The sequence below is a fragment of the Dreissena polymorpha genome, chromosome 11 (genome assembly GCF_020536995.1).
Source record: "Dreissena polymorpha isolate Duluth1 chromosome 11, UMN_Dpol_1.0, whole genome shotgun sequence".
Classification (NCBI taxonomy): domain Eukaryota; kingdom Metazoa; phylum Mollusca; class Bivalvia; order Myida; family Dreissenidae; genus Dreissena; species Dreissena polymorpha.
The window spans coordinates 69,245,326-69,271,470 of NC_068365.1; the positions used below are offsets into that span (position 1 = coordinate 69,245,326).

General features: G+C 35.8%; 1 protein-coding gene and 1 long non-coding RNA gene across 2 annotated transcripts in view; both read right to left on the reverse strand.

Annotated features, from left to right (window-relative positions):
• The window catches only part of LOC127851689 (protocadherin Fat 4-like), a 163,581-nt gene that overhangs the window by 100,172 nt on the left and 37,264 nt on the right, over nt 1–26,145 (reverse strand). The window lies entirely within an intron of this gene.
• LOC127851692 (uncharacterized) lies at nt 22,469–25,879 on the reverse strand. Its single transcript, XR_008035888.1, has 2 exons — nt 25,807–25,879; nt 22,469–22,754 (listed from the first exon to the last, which is right to left on the reverse strand). It is a non-coding gene; the product is annotated as an uncharacterized LOC127851692 (long non-coding RNA).

A 26,145-nucleotide genomic window follows, 5' to 3' on the forward strand; every position in this document is an offset into this window, starting at 1 on the left:
TAAACATTGACAATAAGCAAATTCACAAAAAGGGGATCATATGTAAAAGCATTAAATAGACGGCGATTTGACATGTAGGTGTTCATTAAAACCACATCCTTTTCAATGATGTACACAACAGCTGTATGTCAATGGATTTTAATCACTTAGATGCGTTGAAGCGATGACTGAGCCACGCTGATATTTATTTGCACACTATATTCTTCATATTTTGCAGGAGTTGGTATTTCTGGCTTAAACAATAATAATTATATAACTAATAATAATAATAATAATAATAATAAAAAAGCAATAAGAAGAATAATAATAATAATAATTATAATAATAAGAAGGAAAATTGATACGACTACGACTACTACTACTACGACGACTACGACTACGACTACGACGACGACGACGACTACGACGACGGAGAAGAAGAAGAAGAAGAATAAGAACAAAAACAACAAGAAGAATAAGAGAAGAAGAAGAAGAAGAAGAAGAAGAAGAAGAAGAAGAAGAGAAGAAGAAGAAGAAGAATAAGAAGAAGAAGAATAAGAAGAAGAAAATAAAGAAGAAGAATAAAAAAGAAAGAATAAGAAGAGCAGGAGGACTACGAGACGACTACTAAGATACGACGACGACGACGACTACTAGTACTACGACGACTACTACTACTTCTACTACGAGACTACGACCACTACGACGACTACTACTACTACGACTACTACTACTACTACTACTACGACTACTACTACTACTACTACTACTACACTACACACTACTACTACTACTACTACTACTACTACTACTACTACTACTACTACTACTACTACTACTACTACTACTACTACTACTACACCACCACCACTACTACTACTACTACTACTACTACTACTACTACTACTACTACTACTACTACTACTACTACTACTACTACTACTACTACAACTACTACTACTACTACAACTACTACTACTGCTAATTCTACTACTCCTACTTCACTGTTTTGATACATTTCTCATTCATACTTCACTTTACTATCATAGCTACCCATACTTGTCTTGTTGCATTTCATTATCCCCAAAAATTATTGTGCCAATATATTTATTTTTTCAAACTTCATTCTTCTTTTTTACTAATGTTATTATTATTAATATTATTACTATATTATTACTATATTTGCAAATCCATTTAAATTAACTAATATAGTTATCTTTATAACATATTTCACGTTTATATAATTTCGTCTTTGCGAAGTACATTTACTTTCTTGCTCAGATTTACTTAAATAAATAATTTTCACGTTTCTAACTATATTTCAGTTTCATTTTTTTCTAACATTACTTCATTTGACTTGTCATTACTTCATCTAATTTTCTTAAATTTTAATTGTAATTTTAATTAAATTAATTTTGCTTTCTTAGCAAAATGCCATCGTCCTTCACTTAGAATCAAGGCTCTTGTTTGCGCCTTCGTGTATGCAGTCTTTAAAACAAGATACATAAGCCTCTGAAAATAGAGAAATCTACGAACATATTGTTAGAATGATGTATGTAAAGTGTTTTTATACAGGTGACATTCCAAAATAAAGCTTCCGGAATAAATCATCTTTTGTCAATCAACCTATAGTGGATAGCAGTCTGTGATTCAATACCTTTAGTTTAACTGTTCATCACATATTTATTCATTCATTATTTAAATGGCTATATTATAACAAATAAAACTGTGTTTATAATGTGTTTAAGACGACCTCATTCATTCAATCATTATATACGTTTTGTTCACAGTGAAAAACACTTTGGACTCATTCTCAGACAACCCTCAGACAGCTGATGTCGCCATAGTTGTTATCTGCATATTAAAAAAAAGTGTTATAAAATGCTTAAATCTTACCGATTTTGTGTTAAACTATTCACCCTGCAAAAATTGCAACATTAATTCCGAGTTGAGGAACTTTTTTGGTGTTTCCACTTTGTCACAAAATCTTGATAGAGATATCAAAATCGCTGTCGTCGGAAGCGGGATGAATAATCAAACTAGTGGCCCGGATGTTAAATAAACACTTTTCAAACATATGGATGTTCATTCAAAAGCTAGACGCATATATTTTAAAATGGCAGCACTAAATTTTGATCAATCACTGAACATTTTTCTAATTTTATGTTGCAGTCCGCACAAGCTAATCAGTGACGACACTTTCCGTTTTTATGAGCCTAGTTTTCCCAACACGAGACTCGTGTAATTTAATTTCTTGCATAGTATGTGCATATACTTCTCAACTGAATAACTTTTATATAAACGCAAAAGAAGAAACTCGCAAATTGATGACGATAATCCACATGAGCTCTTTATTGACTTGAAACATGATTTGTTTTTCCACAAATGATGAACGTTTGCAGGCTGAAAGAGACATGTGACTGGGCGTGCCTGTTTATTGTTTGGAACCCGGCTGTGTAAATAATAACGAGACGCGAGCGAGACGCATCCATCCACCGGGCATCCGCATGGGGTTCCTTGTATGGGAAACGAATCGGAAACGGGATTGCCCATTGCACATGCGCGTATGCCTGGTTTTCCTTGTGGTTATGCCTGGTTATTTATGGTAATTTATACTAATTAAGGGTGAACATACACTAACATACTCCTCTCACTTGAGGGCTGTGTATTATAAATATGAAGTTGAGACCGAACGCGATTGTTTGGCCACTTTGTCAATATCCCCAAACCCATTTGTTATGCTGTATTATGGAAAAAACAAAATAACTAATTGATTCTCAAATTCTTCGTCGATAACTTGGAAAATACGTGTAGTACTAACAAGGCGTTTACAATCGGCAGAGTACTGTTAACGCTAAAGTGTCCGGGTTCGATGACAAGTATTTCATAGAGGATATGTGTTGGTTTCGGTGGCATATCGAATGTCATTCACGAATGATCATATAACATGTATGTTTTCTATGATCACGAGTGAATTAAAATCGATATTCGTCCGAATCCAACACATTGTCTTCTAATTAAATTAAACGTTGATTTTGATATGAGTCGCATAATGGGGAAAACCGGGCTTTATGCATGTGCGTAAAGCGTCATCCCAGATTATCCTGTGCAAACCGCTCATGCATTAAGCCATGTTTTCCTTTCATGCGACCCTATTATATCTATATCTCAGCTTCACGAAATGCTTACCAGTAAGTACTGCATCAGCACAATTCATTTGAAAGACAAAATGAGCCTATGGGGAAAAAGGGCTACGCATGTGCATGTCCTTTCAGCGCAGTGGTTGGTATACACGCTTCTCACCAAGGCGATCCGGGTTCAATCCCAGACTCATTTTTGGCAGAACGCGAGTAATTTAGTTTCTTTACTATAGTGTTTACGTTTTTTTATAATGCAAAACTGTTTGATAGAATTAAGAACATGATATTGAAGCGATATATGCGGAATGTTATGTCCGTAACATTTGAACCATAACCTTGTTTGAAAGTTAAAAAAATATACGTTAAAATTAAACAATCAGATGTTTAAATCTATATGCCTATGACCACGCTGATCACGAATTCGTTGGAATTTTTAAAATATCTAAAGCCGTTCAAACGTTATCCTTTTTTTTTTTAAATTCAAAAAATACATATGTATCATATAATACAAAAAAAATTTGTTTTTTGTTTTTTAATAAAACATAAACAGTTTATAGTGTTGTTTAAAAGTTTGAAAAAAAATGAAAAAAAAAGAAAAAAGTTATAATCAAAATATTTTGCATTAAGCACCTTTTCATAGACCGTCCATTTACGTGCACAATGAAATACGCTCGCTCGCTCTCTCGTTCGCTCCATCGAAATCAAACAATAAGATAGTGAAATCTATATGAATTTGACTCGCTGAATCCGAATCCGTTGTTAATTTTCCGATATCTTGATCCGATAAAGAATTATTGAGTTTAAATGGTAAAATTCGATAAGAATGCAGCACACTTTTAACAGAAGCTCAAAATCCAGATACCTTAAACTCCAGTGAAATAAAACAATCAGATAGTCCAATCGATGTGATTTTGTCTACCTGAAACCGATTCCGGTGCTACTTTTCCGATATATTGAACCGTTAAAGAATTATTGATGTTAAATGGTGCCGTTCGATTAGAATGCAACAACCTTTTAAAGTAACATTACTACTCAAAATCAACGAAAATTCGTACACTATTTCGTAAAATAAACTTAATCAATTAAAAATCAGTGTTCCTTGTGGCAATTGCCGAAATTTCAGCGCCAGGTATGGTAAAATAGATGTCTGTAGATACCGAAATGCTCGTTTTTATTATTGTTTTGCATATTTAATTCCATTTTAATTTCCCGCAACGATATCTATTCATACGACACATGAACACTAACATGGTGTTCCTGTGTCGTATGAATAGATATAGTCCCGGGAATAATGCCTTAAAGAAAAGAATACGTTTTAAATAGATGCATACTAATCACTTTTAGTAACAGTCAGTACTCCCAGATCATCACTCGCATACTTACAGCGTCTCACTCAGTCGTAACTCAATGACACGTCATTCCTCAGAAATCAGTCTTTAGTTTCTCGGATCCAGATTTTGGTTTAATTATCGGATAGAGTTAGCCCTTAAATAAAGTGTAAGTTTTCGCACTTTTGAGTTTGAAAAGTCTTTCGCTTGGCTCTAGGCAATATTGATAACAACAAGTGAGTGTCTGTAATATTAATACACTGATGTGTGTATTAAATTCATATTTTCAGTATAACCATGTCGAGTGTCGAAATAATCGCTAACTTTCTTAAAAACATTCAATTATTATGTCTTTAGTTATTTTTAAGGCATTCGCAGAGGATTCTCGTTATACCAGTCGTGCTATTTTAATCTATATAAAGAATAATTGTAAAAAAAAAATTACGGTTTGATTGTAAAAAATTGGTATTTTAGAAAATTCACGTTTCTTATATGATTTGATAACGTGACATAGGGACTGACAACGCTTATACTGGTTGTAACGTGTTATGCGCTGACGCGCCTTATACTTTGAAACGTGTTATAGCGTCTTGCGCCTTATAATGTTGACAACGTTTTATACGACTGACAGCCTATACTGTTGAAATTTATATACGACTGAAAACGACTAATATTGGTGACAACGTTTATACGACTGACATCGCCTTTACTATTTGAAACATGATAAATGACTGAAACATGAAACATGTTACAACGTGTTTCCGACTTCAGCGCTTTCCGTCTGGTAACTTTTTAAGCGCTGAAAGCGTTATATTTAGTGCAACGTTTATAAATAAACATATGAGCCAGCACCGTAAGCCAGGATACAATTTCGTTTAGACAGCGATATTGGGCATGCTAAGTTATTCCAAAATAACTACTGTCAGTTAACCCTTTCAGTGCGGGAACCGGATTTGAAGGCCTTTGCAAACAGTTTGCATCCAGATGAGACGCCACAGAACGTGGCGTCTCATCAGGATCCAAACTGTTTGCTATTCTGATAGTGTTCTTTGAAACAAATCGAAGAAAATGCTAATTTTAGAAATTCAGCAGAAGACATTTTAGCAGACGACAAATTTCCCAGCATGCAAAGGGTTAATGTGCTGATGTACTGATAAGCAATGCTCAATCGGTCATGATCGGCTCATGTACAACTTGAAAGTATATTGGGTACTCTCTACTTTACTTCAAAATACCAGATGTGCAGACAGTATACCCCGCAGTATTGTCCGTACCCGTAGTACATTGTTGTAGACTCACGAGTACCCTCGGTACTTCTTAGTAGTACCTGAGCCGACAATAATCAAACGAGCGTAAGTAACTCGTATATAACTTTTTTTGCAAGTACCAGCAATGTTGGGCAGGGTAAGTAACTCGTATATAATTTACTTGCAGTACCAGCAATGTTGAGCAGGGTAAGTAACTCGTATATAACTTACTTGCAGTACCAGCAATGTTGGGCAGGATGAGTAACTCGTTTATAACTTACTTGCAGTACCAGCAATGTTGGGCAGGGTAAGTAACTCGTATATAACTTACTTGCCAATACCAGCAATGTTCGGCAGGGTAAGTAACTCGTATATAACTTACTTGCAGTACCAGCAATGTTCGGCAGGGTAAGTAACTCGTATATAACTTACTTGCAGTACCAGCAATGTTCGGCAGGGTAAGTAACTCGTCATGCACCGCACGGACGGTAATGTTGTACCTTCCACTACTACCGGAGTTCGAGTCCGTGCATTCTATGGTGTTGATGTAGGGTTTTGTGTTGTCTGGGCTTGGCAGAGCGCCCGCCCGAATATAAAACTTCCATTCTGTCAATGGATAAGAAAGACAAGTATTATTTACTTTTCAATTTAATTTAAAATTAAAAACCCTATGCAATTATCATAATTTCATCATCAGTATCATAATCGTCGTCGTCCTCGTTGTCGTCGTCCTAGTTTTCGTTGTCCTCGTCGTCGTAGTCAATCATTATATTCAGCAAAATCATCATTGAAATATCGTCTCAATTACTAATAGTATCAGCATAATCATCATCACCATTGTCATCATTAGTAGAACCATAATAACAATCAATTCCCTGAAAAACTCAAGCTTCGTTCTGTGAAAACCGGACTTAGTGTATGTGTGTAATGTGTCGACCCTGAATAACCTGTGCAGTCAGCCTCAGTGCTCACGCTGCTGCCAGACATTATCGCCAATGGCGATTATTTTATCCAACTGGCTATTATTTCTTAAAATTGTCTAGAAAAAATGGCGATTATTTTATCCGCCTACATAAAAAAACAAATTGCCACTAAATGTTGTCCCGCGATTGCGAAACGCCTGCAAATCGGGCCATCAAGCAGGAAAAATCGATAACGAGATTACCTGTGTACACACTCGACCCTGTGTATTGTCATACACGCGTCAATAACTTCTGCGACATTGTGGCCTAGAGCATTTTTCTCAATCAGTGTCCGACAGCAGTGATATATTTCGGAAAAAAACGTCTTTAATCTCCCTGTGCTTTACCAGTTATCGGTAACTGTTAGATCTTTGTTAATTTTTCGCCAATTATTATTTTATCGTCATTATTGAAAATCGCCGCTAATATTGTTGGCTGGTTTTGTTTTGCACGCCGTTTTTTCTGCAATTAGATTACGTTGAACATTGCTTGATGAAATAATTATTTAATCGCCATCAACTAATTATCCCCGTAATTACCGCTGTTTGTCGTCTGCTTTAACATAATGATTCCAATTTTTAACCAGGTAACCTGGTTTTCCCAATTCAAAGGGACCCGGCATATGCCATGGTCAGCTAATTTTAACGAAACACGTGTTTGGAATTACACTAAGGTGGTGTATTTTAACTCACGCGCTGTGACGTTAATTGATGTAAACATGATCGGCATTGCGAAAGTGTTATTTTTAGAATAAATCATTTACAAGTGATATTGGCCTCTGCCTACAATATTGCGGCCGATGGCAAACGCCGTATTAAGAGATAAAGTAGTCGAACGATATGCACATTTTAGATTATGCATATTAATATTTTATATTATGCATATTTCATGTGCAAAACGCGTACAATTTTTCGGATTACCGTTTTCGGATACTGTATTTTTTTTCGTCCATTATGATTTATTTTCGAAGTTCATAACAGCAAAAATAGAATGACGTATACACATGCGGTGATACGGAAGGTGTGGTTTATAATATTTCTAGTATTCACCAAAAATTGCAATTGGAAAAACTATAAAAAATAGTATAATTAGTGCTCTGGGTGGGTTGGGGCCTCTGCCCTTAATTCTTATGTGTATGTAACTGTAGCTGAGATCTGGTTTGTTAAGTCACACCCACAACATTGATTTTATTCTTTATTGTAAAGCCATGATAATATTTATAAGAAAATGACACACTGATATTATGCTTGTTTTTGAGTATATATATATATTATAACTTAAATCAATAGATATACATTTAATAAAACATAGATAAAATGAGATTCATGGTTTTTTCTTTCTTTTTGCCTTCAGTACCGTTTTGCGGAAAAGTCCGCATATGTTTTGGCTATTATTTTTTTAAGGAAAAAAAATATGGCTATTATTTTCTGAAGGCCAGAGTGAGCACTGAGCCTGTTCAGTTTAGGCTGAAAGTGTAGTCCCAGATAAGCATATGCATTCAAAAACACAGATTAATCAGCACGAGACTCATTAAATCAAAACCTTTGGTAGTGGTATCCTCTCGCAGAACAAACTCTCTGTTTGTGCTGATGGAGTCGTTATACGTGATGGTGTGGGAACAGGCGAAGGCGTCCGCGTCGGGGTCTGTTACGTTGAGAGTGTACAGGTACCGCTCCTGGGTCTCCAGATTGCCGACGTAAATGTTGCGAGGCAGGTCGTTCACCGTCGGTGGCTGAAATGAAAATCAAAGCGCTGAGAGCGTTTAATACGATTGGTGGACAATTGGCATCACAATGCTGGGAGCTTTAAAATACTATTTGCGGACACTAAAATGGATGAAAGCGGACAATGGAAATTAAAAGCAAGACAATTATGAGCAAATTTTATCTGAAAGGAACATTTTAAAAATAATAACTCACTTGTCTGTATATTTTTTTCCGCATTAAAAGGGGCCTTTTTACGTTTTGGTAAACAGACTAAATTGAAAAAAAGTTATTCAGGTTCGCAAATTTTCGTTTTAGTTATGATATTTGGGAGGAAACAGTAATACTGAACATTTACCATGCTCTAATATATCCATTATATGCATCTTTTGACGATTTAAAACCCCGAAAATTATAAAGCGTTGCAACGCGAAACGAATTAATAATTTGAAGAGTTCTGTTGTTGTCGTAATATTTTGTGAAACTACGAGGATTGCTTATATAAAGTATAAAATACATCTGGCATTGTATTCGGAAGAATGGCCGAGTGGTCTAAGTGGTAGACTTTTTACTCCAGGACTCCAGGGGTCAGTGGTTCGAGCCCTGCTGAGGGTTACATTTGTTTTCTTTTTTAAATTTTATTCTCGCATGTTACTGGAGCTTTTTGTATCCAATGTTTACATTTATCAATATAAAGCATTTAATGACAAACTTCAAAACTTGCCAAAATCTGTGAAAAGGCCCCTTTAAGAGTTAATCGGATAGATCAATATTTGATTGAACATCATAAGAGATATTAACTTTTTGAACGTGTTTTTCGAGGAAGCAACCAATGCTAAGCACAGAAATCTTTGGCTTATTTTAATTGTCTTTTTTTTTCAAGTGCAGTTTATTTTAAGGATATTCTGATTATTAAGGTCTCAAAATGTAAACGGCAAAAATCAAAACGTAGCGTGAATTGGCCTTACATTCATGACAAAACAGGGCTCATGATTGAAATCAGGGATTAATATTAGATCAACCCATATTTTTATATGACTTCTGATTTGGATGAACAAAAAAGGTTCTCAGAATCTCAATCAGGCCTTTCAGTCAAGATCTAGGTTTATTTGAGGTTTCACAATATGGATCTATCTGAGGATTATATTTTAGATTTTGATTTTAGGCAAAGATCTATACTTTTCTAGGATGCCATATGTTTCATTGGACAATAATTTTCATTGACTACCTAGATTGACCGATACAAAACTTTAACACAAACTTATAGGAAAATGACCGCCGAATATTCCTCCCAAAATCTGAAATCCACGAAGTTTCGTGTCAACGAAATAGTAAAAAATGCACGAACTATCCTCCCAACGAATGTAATGATGTAATTTATTTGAAAACTTATCATGACTACAATATGGAAACGGTTTTTTCCCAGCCTTGTCAAATGGGGATTTTTTAATCGATACAAGTGAAAAAATCGGGATTTTTTCGACAAAAAGAACCAAATTGGAATTTTTTTGTCAACAAATATTGACACAACAGGTCTTTTCCTGGTCATTTTGGATAAAATCATATAAATTATAGTTATATATTCTTTAGGTTGTTTAAAAAATAAAATTGAGATATACTTTATAATAATTATAAGTCATAAGACACTCTTATATTAACCAATTAATGCCCAGTGGACTCTCCCATCCTTCTAAATTGGATCAATTTATTTCCAAAATTAGGGGTGTCAAGTATATTTACTTCTATATTTAGAATATTACTTACTGAAATTCCTTTAAGCAAACAGCGCAGACCCAGATGAGACGCCACATCTGGGTCTACGCTGTTTGCAATGTCCTTTTTTCAGGACGCTAGGCTTAAATGGGTTAAAAAAACATGGGGGGGTGGAATTTTGTTTTCTAACTTCGGTTTGGGATCGGGTCCGTTTTACGGCCATTTTACATAGCAAACAAAATGCGGAAATGACAACATTGGTGATATATAGGAACGGGATGTGGTCACTTGAAGTCCGAACATATTAAATAAAAATGACATTTCAAGTTAAGGTAGCCATAACTAGAAACTTACATTAATTTGCATAAAACAACAACGGATCTTTTATTTCTAGAAAGCAGTTTTGCTAAGCGAGGAAAAAGGTTAGTGTCGAATAAATATATTTGTAATTTACTGATATTCTATATATACATCGTTGTCTGTTATTAAACTACAACATGAAAAAAAACACGAAAACTACAGAAAAAGAAGAAGAAGAAGACGAAGAAGAAGACGAAGAAGAAGATAAAGAAAGGAGCACGTTGAACACGCGATACACATCAAATGACGTTATTCTTTTATATTCGTCACGTAACATTCGCGATTACGATATTTTGTATGGAAATAAAAACTCCATGTTTTCGGGGGCAAATTTTAAAGCATGACCAACTTTTACCTAAAAAGTTTGAACGAAATATGCCTTTTACTGTACTATTTTCATAAGTATTCTTTCCGGAAAACAGAATTTCAAAATTAGGGTTAATCAAATGATTTAATAGCATTCAATACAGCGGATTTCAGACAAAGAACATTGTCTTATTTAAAGCAATTATAAAACACCATTATATATTTGAGTTCGAGCTGCTGGAAAAAGAACCAAAATGCATGTGCGATAAGTGCCGTCCCAGATTAGTCTGTGCAGTCCGACATTTTCCGACTAAATTGGATTTTTGCAAAGAAGAAAAAAATACCATAACAGCGGAAATTGATGTCCCTGCTTAGCCTGTGTGGACTCTACATGATAATCTGGTCCAACACATTACGTACATGCATTAAGCCCCGTTTTCATAGGACGAGGTTCGAATGATTCAGGAAGCTGATTGTTATTGCGCATGTCCCGTTTTCCCCGAGCGAGACTCATTTGTTTACCAGTTGCAATCCGCCAATCAATGCATTCTTCAAAAACATGGAGTACATGTAAAAATCGAATCTATCAATTTCAATCAAATATTGGATCAGGGACAGTCCTTTAACCCATTTATGCCTAGTGGACCCGCCCATCTTTCTAAATTAGACCAATTTCTTTTCAAAATTAGGGATGTCTATTATTTTTATTTCTATATTTAGAATATTTCTTAAAGAAATTCCTTTTAGCAAACAGCGCAGACCCTGATGAGACGCCGAAGCATGCGTCGGCTCATCTAGGTCAACGCTGTTTGCCAAGGCCTTTTTCTAGACTTTAGTCATAAATGGGGTAACTTTGAACACTGAAATGTTTTGAAATGGTGATATAAAGAAAAAAACGGATGAATATATCAGTCATAGTTCGCAATTCAGTTGCGTTTAATGATATGATAAAAAGTTCTTGTTGAATAGAAATAAAATCAATGCCGGATTAAATCATAAGTATACAGATCACATGGAGTCCTCTTTTTAGAGAGAAAATGAAATTAACATATTTTCTAGTTCATTTACTCCGTATCTCAATTGAAATGTATGATTAAAATACTATTGAAAACGGCGAAAATCCTAACTAAACAAACAAACATTTTTGTGATAAAAGTGATATGAAGTGATATACTCGTATTTAGCGAACTTCGCAGAACTCAGTTTATATTGGCTCTATTAACAAGCTTTGCATGTGTACAGTGTGTAGTAAAAGCACGACTTTTCCTTAATTTTTACGCTCGTATCTTTAACCCATTTATGCCTAACGTCTAGAAAAAAGACCTTTGTAAACAGCGTAGACACAGATGAGACGCCGCATGATGCTCAAAGAAATTTCTGTAAGAAATATTCTAAATATAGAAATAAATATACAAGACATCCCTACTTTTAGAAATAAATTGATCCAGTTTAGAAGGATGGGAGAGTCCACTAGGAATAAATGGGTAAAAAACTCAGCCTCATGATTCATGTACATAACTAACAACGTTGTTACTTTATATATTCACAACGAGAAACACGTTTGTTTTTGTTTAAAATGTTTATGTTTAGCCAATACTAAATAGAACAATAACTGATGGTGATACATCCACAAACTTGACGAATGGGTGCATATGTAAAGCTTTGACAATGAGCTGCTGTATTTTGATCTTTGAACTCAATGTATGACATTGCATTTAAAGGTCTCTTCTGTTCCGTCGCCGACCTCACATTTCCCGTATGAAATTTTGGCCAAGGTATTTTGGAGTCCAACCACGGCTTGCTAAGAGCTCGGACTTTCTATACTTTTACATTGGAGTCTCAATCATTTATTGGCCCAACCTCCTCCCTGAGATTTGACGGGAACCAGCATAGCTGGATCAAATACATGCCTTCATAACCAACCACGTGATGATAGCCTAGCCACGTGGTGCAATAAGTCAACCGTTGTTATTTTTACTTTTTTAAGCTAGGTATTTTTTAAAATAATGAACCTAAACTTATTAACTTTTTTTCGGAATGTAAAAGAAAATGACACTACTTTTCATAATATAATACCAAACCAATGAAATAAAATCCTACCAATTTGGTAGGATTTTCATGTGATGGCAGAGATTGTATGCAAGGAACGACAACTCTGAGTGGAGATTGATATTGACCCTGATAAAACTAGACTAAACATGTACGTGAAGTGTCATTCCATATTATTTCATATACATTTTCATTTTAAGGAAGTCTCTTCTAAACAAAAAGTCAATTGAAATGATAAGGTTCGTCCCTGATTAGCCTGTGTGGAATGTGCAGGCTTTTCAGCGACGACACTTTACGTATATGCATTAAATCCCGTTTTCACAGAGCGAGGCTCATATGGGCAACCATGTTTGTTCAAAACCCGTCTATACATGGGGGACATAGTGCTCGGACAAGACATTTAAAAAAAATGACGTACATTGTACTTAGACATTTGACTTGTAAGTAAGATGGCATTCTATACATAGATGGTGACGTCACTACGTTATTGACAGTAAGACCGGTGTGTACACAATGAGTAAGATGATGCCATCGTCCTTCACTTAGAATCAAGGCTCTTGTTTGCGCATTTGTGTATGCGGTCTTTAAAACAAGATACATAAAGCCTCTGAAAATAGAGAAATCTACGAACATATTGTAAGAATGATGTATGTAAAGTGTTTTTATACAGGTGACATTCCAAAATAAAGCTTCCGGAATAAATCATCTTTTGTCAATCAACCTATAGTGGATAGCAGTCTGTGATTCGATACCTTTAGTTTAACTGTTCATCACATATTTATTCATTCATTTATTTAAATGGCTATATTATAACAAATAAAACTGTGTTTATAATGTGTTTAAGACGACCTCATTCATTCAATCATTATATACGTTTTGTTCACTGTGAAAACACTTTTGACTCATTCTCAGACAACCCTCAGACAGCTGATGTCGCCATAGTTGTTATCTGCATATTAAAAAAAAGTGTTATAAAATGCTTAAATCTTACCGATTTTGTGTTAAACTATTCACCCTGCAAAAATTGCAACATCAATTCCGAGTTGAGGAACTTTTTTGGTGTTTCCACTTTGTCACAAAATCTTGATAGAGATATCAAAATCGCTGTCGTCGGAAGCGGGATGAATAATCAAACTAGTGGCCCGGATGTTAAATAAACACTTTTCAAACATATAGATGTTCATTCAAAAGCTAGACGCATATATTTTAAAATGGCAGCACTAAATTTTGATCAATCACTGAACATTTTTCTAATTTTATGTTGCAGTCCGCACAAGCTAATCAGTGACGACACTTTCCGTTTTTATGAGCCTAGTTTTCCCAACACGAGACTCGTGTAATTTAATTTCTTGCATAGTATGTGCATATACTTCTCAACTGAATAACTTTTATATAAACGCAAAAGAAGAAACTCGCAAATTGATGACGATAATCCACATGAGCTCTTTATTGACTTGAAACATGATTTGTTTTTCCACAAATGATGAACGTTTGCAGGCTGAAAGAGACATGTGACTGGGCGTGCCTGTTTATTGTTTGGAACCCGGCTGTGTAAATAATAACGAGACGCGAGCGAGACGCATCCATCCACCGGGCATCCGCATGGGGTTCCTTGTATGGGAAACGAATCGGAAACGGGATTGCCCATTGCACATGCGCGTATGCCTGGTTTTCCTTGTGGTTATGCCTGGTTATTTATGGTAATTTATGCTAATTAAGGGTGAACATACACTAACATACTCCTCTCACTTGAGGGCTGTGTATTATAAATATGAAGTTGAGACCGAACGCGATTGTTTGGCCACTTGCTCAATATCCCCAAACCTATTTGTTATGCTGTATTATGGAAAAACAAAATAACTAATTGATTTCTCAAATTTTTCGTCGATAACTTGGAAAATACGTGTAGTACTAACAAGGCGTTTACAATCGGCAGAGTACTGTTAACGCTAAAGTGTCCCGGGTTCGATGACAAGTATTTCATAGAGGATATGTGTTGGTTTCGGTGGCATATCGAATGTCATTCACGAAGGATCATATAACATGTATGTTTTCTATGATTACGAGTGAATTAAAGTCGATATTCGTCCGAATCCAACACATTGTCTTCTAATTAAATTAAACGTTGATTTTGATATGAGTCGCATAATGGGGAAAACCGGGCTTTATGCATGTGCGTAAAGCGTCATCCCAGATTATCCTGTGCAAACCGCTCATGCATTAAGCCATGTTTTCCTTTCATGCGACCCTATTATATCTATATCTCAGCTTCACGAAATGCTTACCAGTAAGTACTGCATCAGCACAATTCATTTGAAAGACAAAATGAGCCTCGCTATGGGGAAAAAGGGCTACGCATGTGCATGTCCTTTCAGCGCAGTGGTTGGTATACACGCTTCTCACCAAGGCGATCCGGGTTCAATCCCAGACTCATTTTTGGCAGAACGCGAGTAATTTAGTTTCTTTACTATAGTGTTTACGTTTTTTTATAATGCAAAACTGTTTGATAGAATTAAGAACATGATATTGAAGCGATATATGCGGAATGTTATGTCCGTAACATTTGAACCATAACCTTGTTTGAAAGTTAAAAAAAATATACGTTAAAATTAAACAATCAGATGTTTAAATCTATATGCCTATGACCACGCTGATCACGAATTCGTTGGAATTTTTAAAATATCTAAAGCCGTTCAAACGTTATCCATTTTTTTTTTAAATTCAAAAAATACATATGTATCATATAATACAAAAAAAAATTTGTTTTTTGTTTTTTAATAAAACATAAACAGTTTATAGTGTTGTTTAAAAGTTTGAAAAACAAAATGAAAAAAAAGAAAAAAGAAAAAAGTTATAATCAAAACATATTTTGCATTAAGCACCCTTTTCATAGACCGTCCCATTTACGTGCACAATTGAAATACGCTCGCTCGCTCTCTCGTTCGCTCCATCGAAATCAAACAATAAGATAGTGAAATCTATATGAATTTGACTCGCTGAATCCGAATCCGTTGTTAATTTTCCGATATCTTGATCCGATAAAGAATTATTGAGTTTAAATGGTAAAATTCGATAAGAATGCAGCACACTTTTAACAGAAGCTCAAAATCCAGTATACCTTAAACTCCAGTGAAATAAAACAATCAGATAGTCCAATCGATGTGATTTTGTCTACCTGAAACCGATTCCGGTGCTACTTTTCCGATATATTGAACCGTTAAAGAATTATTGATGTTAAATGGTGCCGTTCGATTAGAATGCAACAACCTTTTAAAGTAACATTACTACTCAAAATCAACGAAAACTTCGTACACTATTTCGTAAAATAAACTTAATCAATTAAAAATCAGTGTTCCTTGTGGCAATTGCCGAAATTTCAGCGCCAGGTATGGTAAAATAGATGTCTGTAGATACCGAAATGCTCGTTTTTATTATTGTTTTGCATATTTAATTCCATTTTAATTTCCCGCAACGATATCTATTCATACGACACATGAACACTAACATGGTGTTCGTGTGTCGTATGAATAGATACATTCGCGGGAATAATGCCTTAAAAGAAAAGAATACGTTTTAAATAGATGCATACTAATCACTCATTTAGTCACTCAGTCAGTCACTCACTCAATCACTCACTCACTCACTTACAGTCAGTCACTCACTCAGTCAGTCACTCAATCACACAGTCACTCACTCAGTCCATCAGTCATTTAGTTTCTCGGATCCAGATTTTGGTATTAATTATCGGATACAGTTAGCCCTTAAATAACAGTGTAAGTTCGTTCGCACTTTTGTGTTTGAAAAGTCTTTTCGCTTGGCTCTAGGCAATATTGATAACAACAAGTGAGTGTCTGTAATATTAATACACTGATGTGTGTATTAATATTCATATTTTCAGTATAACCATGTCGAGTGTCGAAATAATGCGCTAATCTTTCTTAAAAACAATTCAATTATTCTGTCTTTAGTTATTTAATAAGGCATTCGCAGAGGATTCTCGTTACATACCAGTCGTGCTATTTTAATCTATATAAACTAATAATTGTAAAAAAAAATACGGTTTCAATTGTAAAAAATACGGTATTTTAGAACTTTTCTTTTTTCGTTATACTGTTTGATAACGTGACATAGCGACTGACAACGCCTTATACTGGTTGGTAACGTGTTATAGCGACTGACAGCGCCTTATACTGGTTGACAACGTGTTATAGCGACTGACAGCGCCTTATACTGGTTGACAACGTGTTATAGCGACTGACAGCGCCTTATACTGGTTAGGAACGTGGTATAGCGACTGAAAACGACTAATACTGGTTGACAACGTGTTATAGCGACTGACAGCGCCTTATACTGTTTGATAACGTGACAAAGCGACTGACAACGCCTGAAACTGGTTGACAACGTGTTTTAGCGACTGACAGCGCCTTATACTGGTTGGTAACGTGTTATAGCGACTGACAGCGCCTTATACTGGTTGACAACGTGTTATAGCGACTGACAGCGCCTTATACTGGTTAGAAACGTGGTATAGCGACTGACAACGCCTAATACTGGTTGACAACGTGTTATAGCGACTGGCAGCGCCTTATACTGTTTGATAACGTGACATAGCGACTGACAACGCCTTATACTGGTTGACAACGTGTTTTAGCGACTGACAGCGCCTTATACTGGTTGGCAACGTGTTATAGCGACTGACAGCGCCTTATACTGGTTGACAACGTGTTATAGCGACTGACAGCGCCTTATACTGGTTGACAACATGTTATAGCGACTGACAGCGCCTTATACTGGTTAACAACGAGGTATAGCGACTGACAACGCCTAATACTGGTTGACAACGTGATATAGCGACTGACAACGCCTTATACTGGTTGACAACGTGTTATAGCGACTGACAACGCCTTATACTGGTTGACAACGTGTTTTAGCGACTGACAGCGCCTTATACTGGTTGACAACGTGTTATAGCGACTGACAGCGCCTTACACTGGTTGACAACGTGTTATAGCGACTGACAGCGCCTTATACTGGTTTACAACGAGGTATAGCGACTGACAACGCCTAATACTGGTTGACAACGTGATATAGCGACTGACAACGCCTTATACTGGTTGACAACGTGTTATAGCGACTGAAAACGCCTTATACTGGTTGACAACGTATTATAGCGACTGACAGCACCTTATACTTGTTGACAACGTGTTATAGCGACTGACAGCGCCTTATACTAGTTGACAACGTGTTATAGCGACTGACAGCGCCTTATACTGGTTGACAACGTGTTATAGCGACTGAAAACGCCTTATACTGGTTGACAACGTGTTATAGCGACTGACAACGCCTTATACTGGTTGACAACGTGTTATAGCGACTGACAGCGCCTTATACAGGTTGACAACGTGTTATAGCGACTGACAGCGCCTTATACTAGTTGACAACGTGTTATAGCGACTGACAGCGCCTTATACTAGTTGACAACGTGTTATAGCGACTGACAGCGCCTTATACTGGTTGACAACGTGTTATAGCGACTGACAACGCCTAATACTGGTTGACAACGTGTTATAGCGACTGACAACGCCTTATACTGGTTGACAACGTGTTATAGCGACTGACAACGCCTTATACTGGTTGACAACGTGTTATAGCGACTGACAGCGCCTTATACTGGTTGACAACGTGCTATAGCGACCGACAGCGCCTTATACTAGTTGACAACGTGTTATAGCGACTGACAGCGCCTTATACTGGTTGACAACGTGTTATAGCGACTGACAACGCCTTATTGTGTACTACATAAATTAGGTGCTCAATTTACGTGAACATGTTTACTGATCTGTACTGTCAATCAAATACCAATTAAAGCAACCTGAAAATAGCCACAGGGTTTTTTCTAACCATTTTGGGAAAAGGAGTCTTGTGGTCAAATTGAGATTTTTTAAATAGAGAAAATGGCAAATATGGGAATTTTTTACGACAAAATGGACCATATTGGGATTTTTTTATCAATAAATATTGACCAAATCATATAAATTATAGTTATATACTTTGTTAGATGTTTATGAAATAAAATTGAGATATAACAATTACCGTATGCCATTTTTTTTGTAAAATGGCAATCGTTATTATCATACACAACAAGAGTATTGAGGAAGGTTTTGTTCAAAGATAATTTTGTTTCGTATTCCATAGGGTGTTCTACGACATCGAATTTTGGGCGGGAATAAAACTCGCGTACAGTCTAAATTTGTCGGGTATGTTGAAGTATATTATTAGTATCCGGGGCACATTTAAATAGAAAGTGAGTCGACAATGACCAATCGAGCCTTACTGATGATGATGTGTTTATAGTCATAATAATAAGCATTATAACAATAACTATTATTATTATGATTATTCAATTTTCATTATGATTGTTATAATTGTTAAAGTAATGAAGAATAATAACAATACAACTTAAAACACAGTACATTTTTTATAATCGTGAACAAGAAAATTTAGGCCATGATAACAGTTAAATTCTTAACAACTCTTCAGCATTATAACTATTGCTAAGGATTTTTTTCTTGGAGTTTACTTCCAAAGTCTATATAAGCATTTTTTTTCAAATCCTTTAAAATTGTATTATTAAAATCAAAACACGTCTTTACACATGGATCAAGTTTTGTTAATAACACATTGATAATCTATGTTTATTTACTTTCTAAAATTGTTCGTGACTAAATATATTTTGAATATAAAAGTTTTGTATTTAATATCAGTGTACTTGATGGCATTTTGTAAAAGAATAATATATTTTTACAATGCAGTTCACACATATTTAAAGGAGAAATGTTTACTATTTTTATGTAGAATGGTTATTGCTGTAACGTAATGGACTTCTCCATTTGATATGTTATGAGCTTATAAAATTGTAAACTTCATTGATAATGTATATATGGGGCCTGCTATATTTGTGTGAAGTGCTTGCAAAAGGTATACAGTACGTTTTACTTGTTGATTACTCTAAATTGAACATTATTCTTTTTGGAATAAATCTTATTAAAATTAGAGAAGCATGCGTTATGAATAACTGTATGGGCTATTCATACATTGTCATTATCAAACCGCATGTGAATTGGTTTGAAAGGTGTTATTATATTTCTATTGACGTATGGGTGATATTTTGGTGAATAAATTATTTAACTTGACTTGGCTTATAGTTGTTTAAGGTGTAGCCGATTGAACCTGATCAATGGATTTGTTTTGAAACTAATTGTGTATCAAGGTCAATGTTTAACCCATTCTCCCGTCCTTCTAAATTGGATCAATTTATTTCCAAAAATATGGGTTGTCTAGTACTAGTATATTTATTTCTATATTTAGAATATTAGGGATGTCTGGTATACTCATGTCTATATTTAGAATATTTCTTACAGAAATTCTTTTAAGCAAACAGCGCAGACCCAGATGAGACGCCACATCATGTGGCGTCTCATCTGGGTCTATGTTGTTTGCCAAGGCATTTTTTTTCAAGACGCTAGGCATAAATGGGTTAAGGTTAGAAGGTTATTTTTGCTGTGAATTCAATACGCAGATAAAGTGAGTGGAAATTTTGAATTAGTGGAAAAGTGCAATAGGCGATTCTTTTTCGGCGTAAGCTGTTTTAAGCCAGCTTTTCACCTCTTCTGACCTTTGTAAGTGTCCAATAAAATTCAAATAAAATTTCCCGCGGCTAGGTACGAATGAATACACCTCATTTATTCCATTGGCTGATTCGAGTATTCCACCAGAACATTGGAAACATATCCGCGTCTTTGTAACACTGTTTTACTGCATGAAACAATTTTATTTCTGAGGAAAAGGCTTAATAGATAGAACAGTTTTACACTCAATTCTCGACATCATTACAGTTTGTGCGTTCACCTTTTATTTTCAGAGAATTACCAGCGCAACGCGTTTATATTTAAAGGCTATGTTCTCATATTTAGTACTTACTTCCATATTATTGTCAACATGTTAAAATGTAAAAGTATAAAGAGCAGTGGAAGCGAGGCCTCACTTTAATATATTGCATTTCAACCCGGGTCAATTCGCGGCCAGTGTATGAATGTCAGAGTTTATATACAGGTCATCACCGGAGTTCGCGGCCAGTAAAATAATAGTTATATAATAAATACGCTATCCGTGAACTAGGTGACCTGGAATGTTCTTTAGACCAGAAATATGTAGATTCTTAACGTGTTTTCAACAATACAATGATAAATATTATTTTTGATTTATTTAACAATAATTATTCCACCATATTGACCAATGTATTAAGCATGAGCGCGATGATTATCGATACTGTTAATAATCGCATCAAATAGCAATGCCCGACAAACCACTGAAACAGATTTGTTCGAAGAACGCGCCTATAAATACGGATACTTCTCGTGTGGCCGGTTGACTCGTATGTTTTAATTTCACTTCCATTCTTCTTTTGGTTTTCTGTTTTGTATCTATAGGTTTATGACCAGCAATATGTAATAATGTAAAATAAGCCGCGAAAACTCCGCGTAACATCCCGTACTGCGTGTGATGCAGCTAAGAACTGCAAAGAAAAAAGGCATTCGCTATCCTTGATCTCATTCATTGAACTATCAACGCCGTATATCTTTTTTAAATATATTTCTTGTTAAATATTTTTTTATAATCCATATGCTATTCAGCCGGATGGTAAGTTGTTTCAAATACCCCAATGCAACTGCAAATTATGCGTCAAAATACGCCATCAAGTGAAGTCTCATATTAGCAGGATCTCTTTGTAAAAAAAAGATTTTTGTTAAGAAGAGATGAAAAAAAAGCTGAATGCGACGCCCCTGTGCGGACGACACTACGCTCATGTTTTCAGCCTCGTTTCCACAGATATATATATTTACGGAATATTACGCTAGTCAATTGTTCCGTGTGTTTGCATCAGTCCAGTGGCTTGTGTGAGTGATATGAAATAGCGCAAGCCACGAGACTGATACAAACACTTGTAACAATTGACTTGCGTAATATTCCTTTTATTATAAACAACGTTGAATCATTTAAGTAAAAACATGATTTTAAGCATTCATAATTAACCAAGATTGCTCTTATAATTTTCTGCATTCAAAGGGACGTCATTAAAGTAGTCCGGCTAGTATGGTAATACGGCATTGGAAAACTAGCGAGTAGCGAGTAGCATAATACGGGAATTATTTATGTGCAGATCTATTTTACCGATTGATACAACTTGTATTGTTTAGTAACATAAAGCAGGTATATAATAAAAAAGTAGACTCCGCTTTTAGGGTCACACCATTGGAACAATCAACAGTATTTGTAACTAAAGCCAATATCAGCAAGACTTACCAAGCAATATAAATTCCCTACCGGTGAAACTCCACCATTTTTAGCAATATTTATAGTCTTTTTGTTGCCATAGTAACCATAAATCTTGACGTAGGAAGAACATGCAATGACGTGCATAATCTCCATAATGCCATCCATCCATGTTTCAAGTTTCATAAAAAAATATGAAGAACTTTTAAAGTTATTTCAGGATCCAGAAAAGTGTGACGGGCTGACGCACTGAGCGCAAACCTTAAGTCCCCTCCGAATTCACCGGTAGATGACAATAATTATCAGTAAATTACACATACTGAAATAAACACTCAGAAACTAAGTCAATTCATGTTTACGAATATATTCACTGAAACAACATAAATTTTGAAACCTTTCATTATTTATTATAGAATTATGTACAATTTTACAAAATTGTTATCAAACATAACAAACACACCACACAACGGTCTGTATTACGCCTAAACGTCTGGTCTTATTTAAAACGTGAGTTCATATCGCACGTTTGTATTCCCATCACGTGGCATTCAGGTTATCCGATCACGTGACACATAGTTAAGGAAAGTAGCCGGGCAGTATTGGTTGTGGTCGCATGTAACCCCCGCCACCGGGACTGAAACGAAAATCAAAACTATACTACTCAAAATTTGCTAAGGATCACTTTTTAATAAGGTTTTTACTCTACATTATCTTCAATTTAATTTAATTTAAATTGTTATTTTGCAGGTTTTGATATTAGAATGTGTGTTTTGATTTTATTTTTATGTATTGCTGAACAATTGCTGCGTGACGCTGGACGAATGTAGCTAGGGGTGAACTTCAAATTACACATACTATAAAAAGTGTAATTTTGAGTAGTATATGTTTCTCGATACCACATTTAAGCCTCTGAATCTTAAAGTATTTAAAACATTAATACGAGTAATAAAGGGTACAAAACGGCGAAAAATACCTGCCTCGGCATGGACGTCGCCATATTGACTATCACGTGATTACCCCCTATTAAAGACTAGTTTTGTCAGAAAGGACGCAATTAATGACTAAGGTATATTAACCGCGCTCTAGGAAAACGAGGTTTAATGCATGTGCGTAAAGTTTCTTCCTAGATAAGCCCTATGCAGTTCGCACAGGCTGATCAGAGACGACACCTTCCGCTTTTATGGAATTGTTCGTTTAAAGGAAGCCTCTTCTAACCGAAAAACCAGTTTAGGCGGAAAGTGTCGTCCCATATTAGCCAGTGCGGACTGCACAGGCTAATCTATGACGACACTCGACGCAAATGCATCAAGCGCAGTTTTCCAAGAACAAGGCTGAACCCATTTATGCCTAGCGTATAGAAAAAAGGCCTTTGCAAACAGCGTAGACCCAGATGAGACGCCGCATGATATAAGACGCCGCATGATGCGGCGTCTCATCATAGTCTGCGTTGTTTGCTTAAAGGAATTTCGGTAAGAAGTATTCTAAATATTGAAATAAATATACTAGACATCCCTAATTTTGGAAATAAATTGATCCAATTTAAAAGGATGGGAGAGTCCACTAGGCATAAATGGGTTAAATTGTTTGCGAATCGCAACTGTGTTTGCAGACTGAGACTTCTTTATATGGAATTATATTGTAATGTATGAGTTATGTTTTCTGAGTACAGTTGAAAAATAGAAAACAGAGACGCACACAAACTATAAGGAAAAACAAAGGACTAATAAGAGTAAATACCCACTAAAGCTGTTGTTGACATTTATTGATAATCATTAAATTATATATAAATATTGTTCATGAAGAATCTCAAAATTGGAAGACGATTAGATGCCTAAAGACAGCAGTCATAACGTACAGGGTGCAGGATCACGTGACTTTGTTGGGTTCCCAATTAAACGTTAATTGATGTAAACACGCCGGTAAGTGCTGCTTTTTTCCAGGGACCTATTCTAAAGGTCCCTGTTTTTTTCCAATTAACATTTTAACAATTTTTGTTTAGAATATCAACTAGTGCATAAAAGACGGATTGTTATGCCGCTTGTGGCAATGTGAAATACATCAGAATTACTGTATTTAATAAGACTGTATTCTTGTTCAAAAATTCAATGTATACTGCCTATTATGCTTCACGATACGTGAAATTCGGCACAGATTTCAGACGCATTGAATGATTTATTCTTATACCTTAAGGTATTGGCACAAACTGCATAAAATGTCTTCTATGCACTAAAGAGTTTTGCAAATGTATTTCAATAACTTGAGATATTTGCAATAATAAAGTTCATAACGGTGTATTCAATTCGGTCCAGCCCGTGTGTAAATCCCTATAAACCCCGTTGACTCTGCACCCTGACACAGTATGGTCACACAATTACGATAATGAGGGGGTCTCAAGTTTAAAGTGAGTCATTCACAAGCATTCATAGTATAGTAGGTTAAAGGCACTTGTTCACAGTTTGGTAAAATGACGATTTTTTATAATTATTGCCATATACTGGGTTTAAAAAAATAATGTACGCATTATGTTCTAACAAGCGAAACGACGCTCTTGACTAAGAAAATTGTTTAAAATATTTGTTCATAAATTAACGTATAATCATGAATCGAAATCGGTAAAACAATAAAGCATTTGCAACGCTTTTTCCCGTAAGTTTTTTAAAAAAAGTACCATTATTGCGTTAATGTTTCATGACGCAAGATGAATGAATGCGTTGCTAAGCGAAAGAGCGCGGGCTTTGTCGTCCAGAAGACCCGGGGTCGAATCTCGGGGACGGCAGTATTATTTATTCAACTTTTTGTCTTGCTATTATAATTAGTCAAGACTATTTAAATCAGTATAGATTGTTAGTAAACATATTTAATCACATTTTTCAAAAGTAAGAAAAGGTCTGTGAACAAGTGCCTTTTATCTGTTCCATCTCACGGGTGTCAATCACGCGCGCCACTTCTTTTTTGAGTTGCATTAATACATGAGCTAATGCTACTTCCGAGGTGGATTTATTTATAATCTCTGAATCGCAATCCATTGACCGATTTTAAAAAGAGTGCGACATATTTTGAAAAAACAAAACAACAACATATTAAAGCTAATCACCATGTACAATTTTCCATGAAATTTCAAAACATCCGGACCTGAGCGCCACCTCGGAAGTTGCATTGGCTTATTTATTAATGCATCTCAAAAAAGGATGGCGCGCGGGATTAACGGCCGTGATATTCGTCCATGTAGTGAGGAGCTTTTATATTTTAATATATCTGTCAAAAAGGGGTTTAATGCATGTGCGTAAAGTGTCGTCTCAGATAAGCCTGTGTATTTTGCACAGGCTAATCAGGGACGACACTTTTCGCTTTTATGATATTTGCCGGTTAAAGAAAGTCTCTTCTTAGGAAAAATCCAGCTTAGATGGAAAGTGTGGTCCCTGATTTGCCTGTGCAAACTGCACAGGCCAATCTGGGATGACACTTTACGCACATGCCTTAAACCCCCTTTTCACAGAGCGCGGCTCAAATATATTTTATCAAATCACGTCTCTGATCAGCATACATACAACACCAAGAAACAATAGCAACGACACACATAAATATCATCTAATGGATCGCAAGATATCACAGAAGTATATACACTGTTCATGCATGCACATTTGTGGAACAAATAGTCCCTGTTAGTCAGGAAAAGTAGCACACACGTGAAAAAGTAGTCCAAAAGGAAGTTGTTCAGTGAAGGTATCCCCGGGATCAAGGAAAGTAGCCCGGGGGTAGAGGTTGCGTACGCACTAACCGCATACTTTGCATAGGTTGTCTGCAACACGAGATGCGCACAAGAATGAGTGTGGCACGCAGTGATTTGAGCCTGGGTCTGGGAAAACTAGGCTAAATGCCTTGTGCGTAATGTATCATCCCAGATTAGCATGTGGAGTTCACACATGCTAATCTGTGACAACAATTTCTGCTTTTATGGAATTTTTCGTTTAAGAAAGTATCGTTTAGGCGGAGAGTGTCGTAACTGATTGGGCTTAGCCGACTTT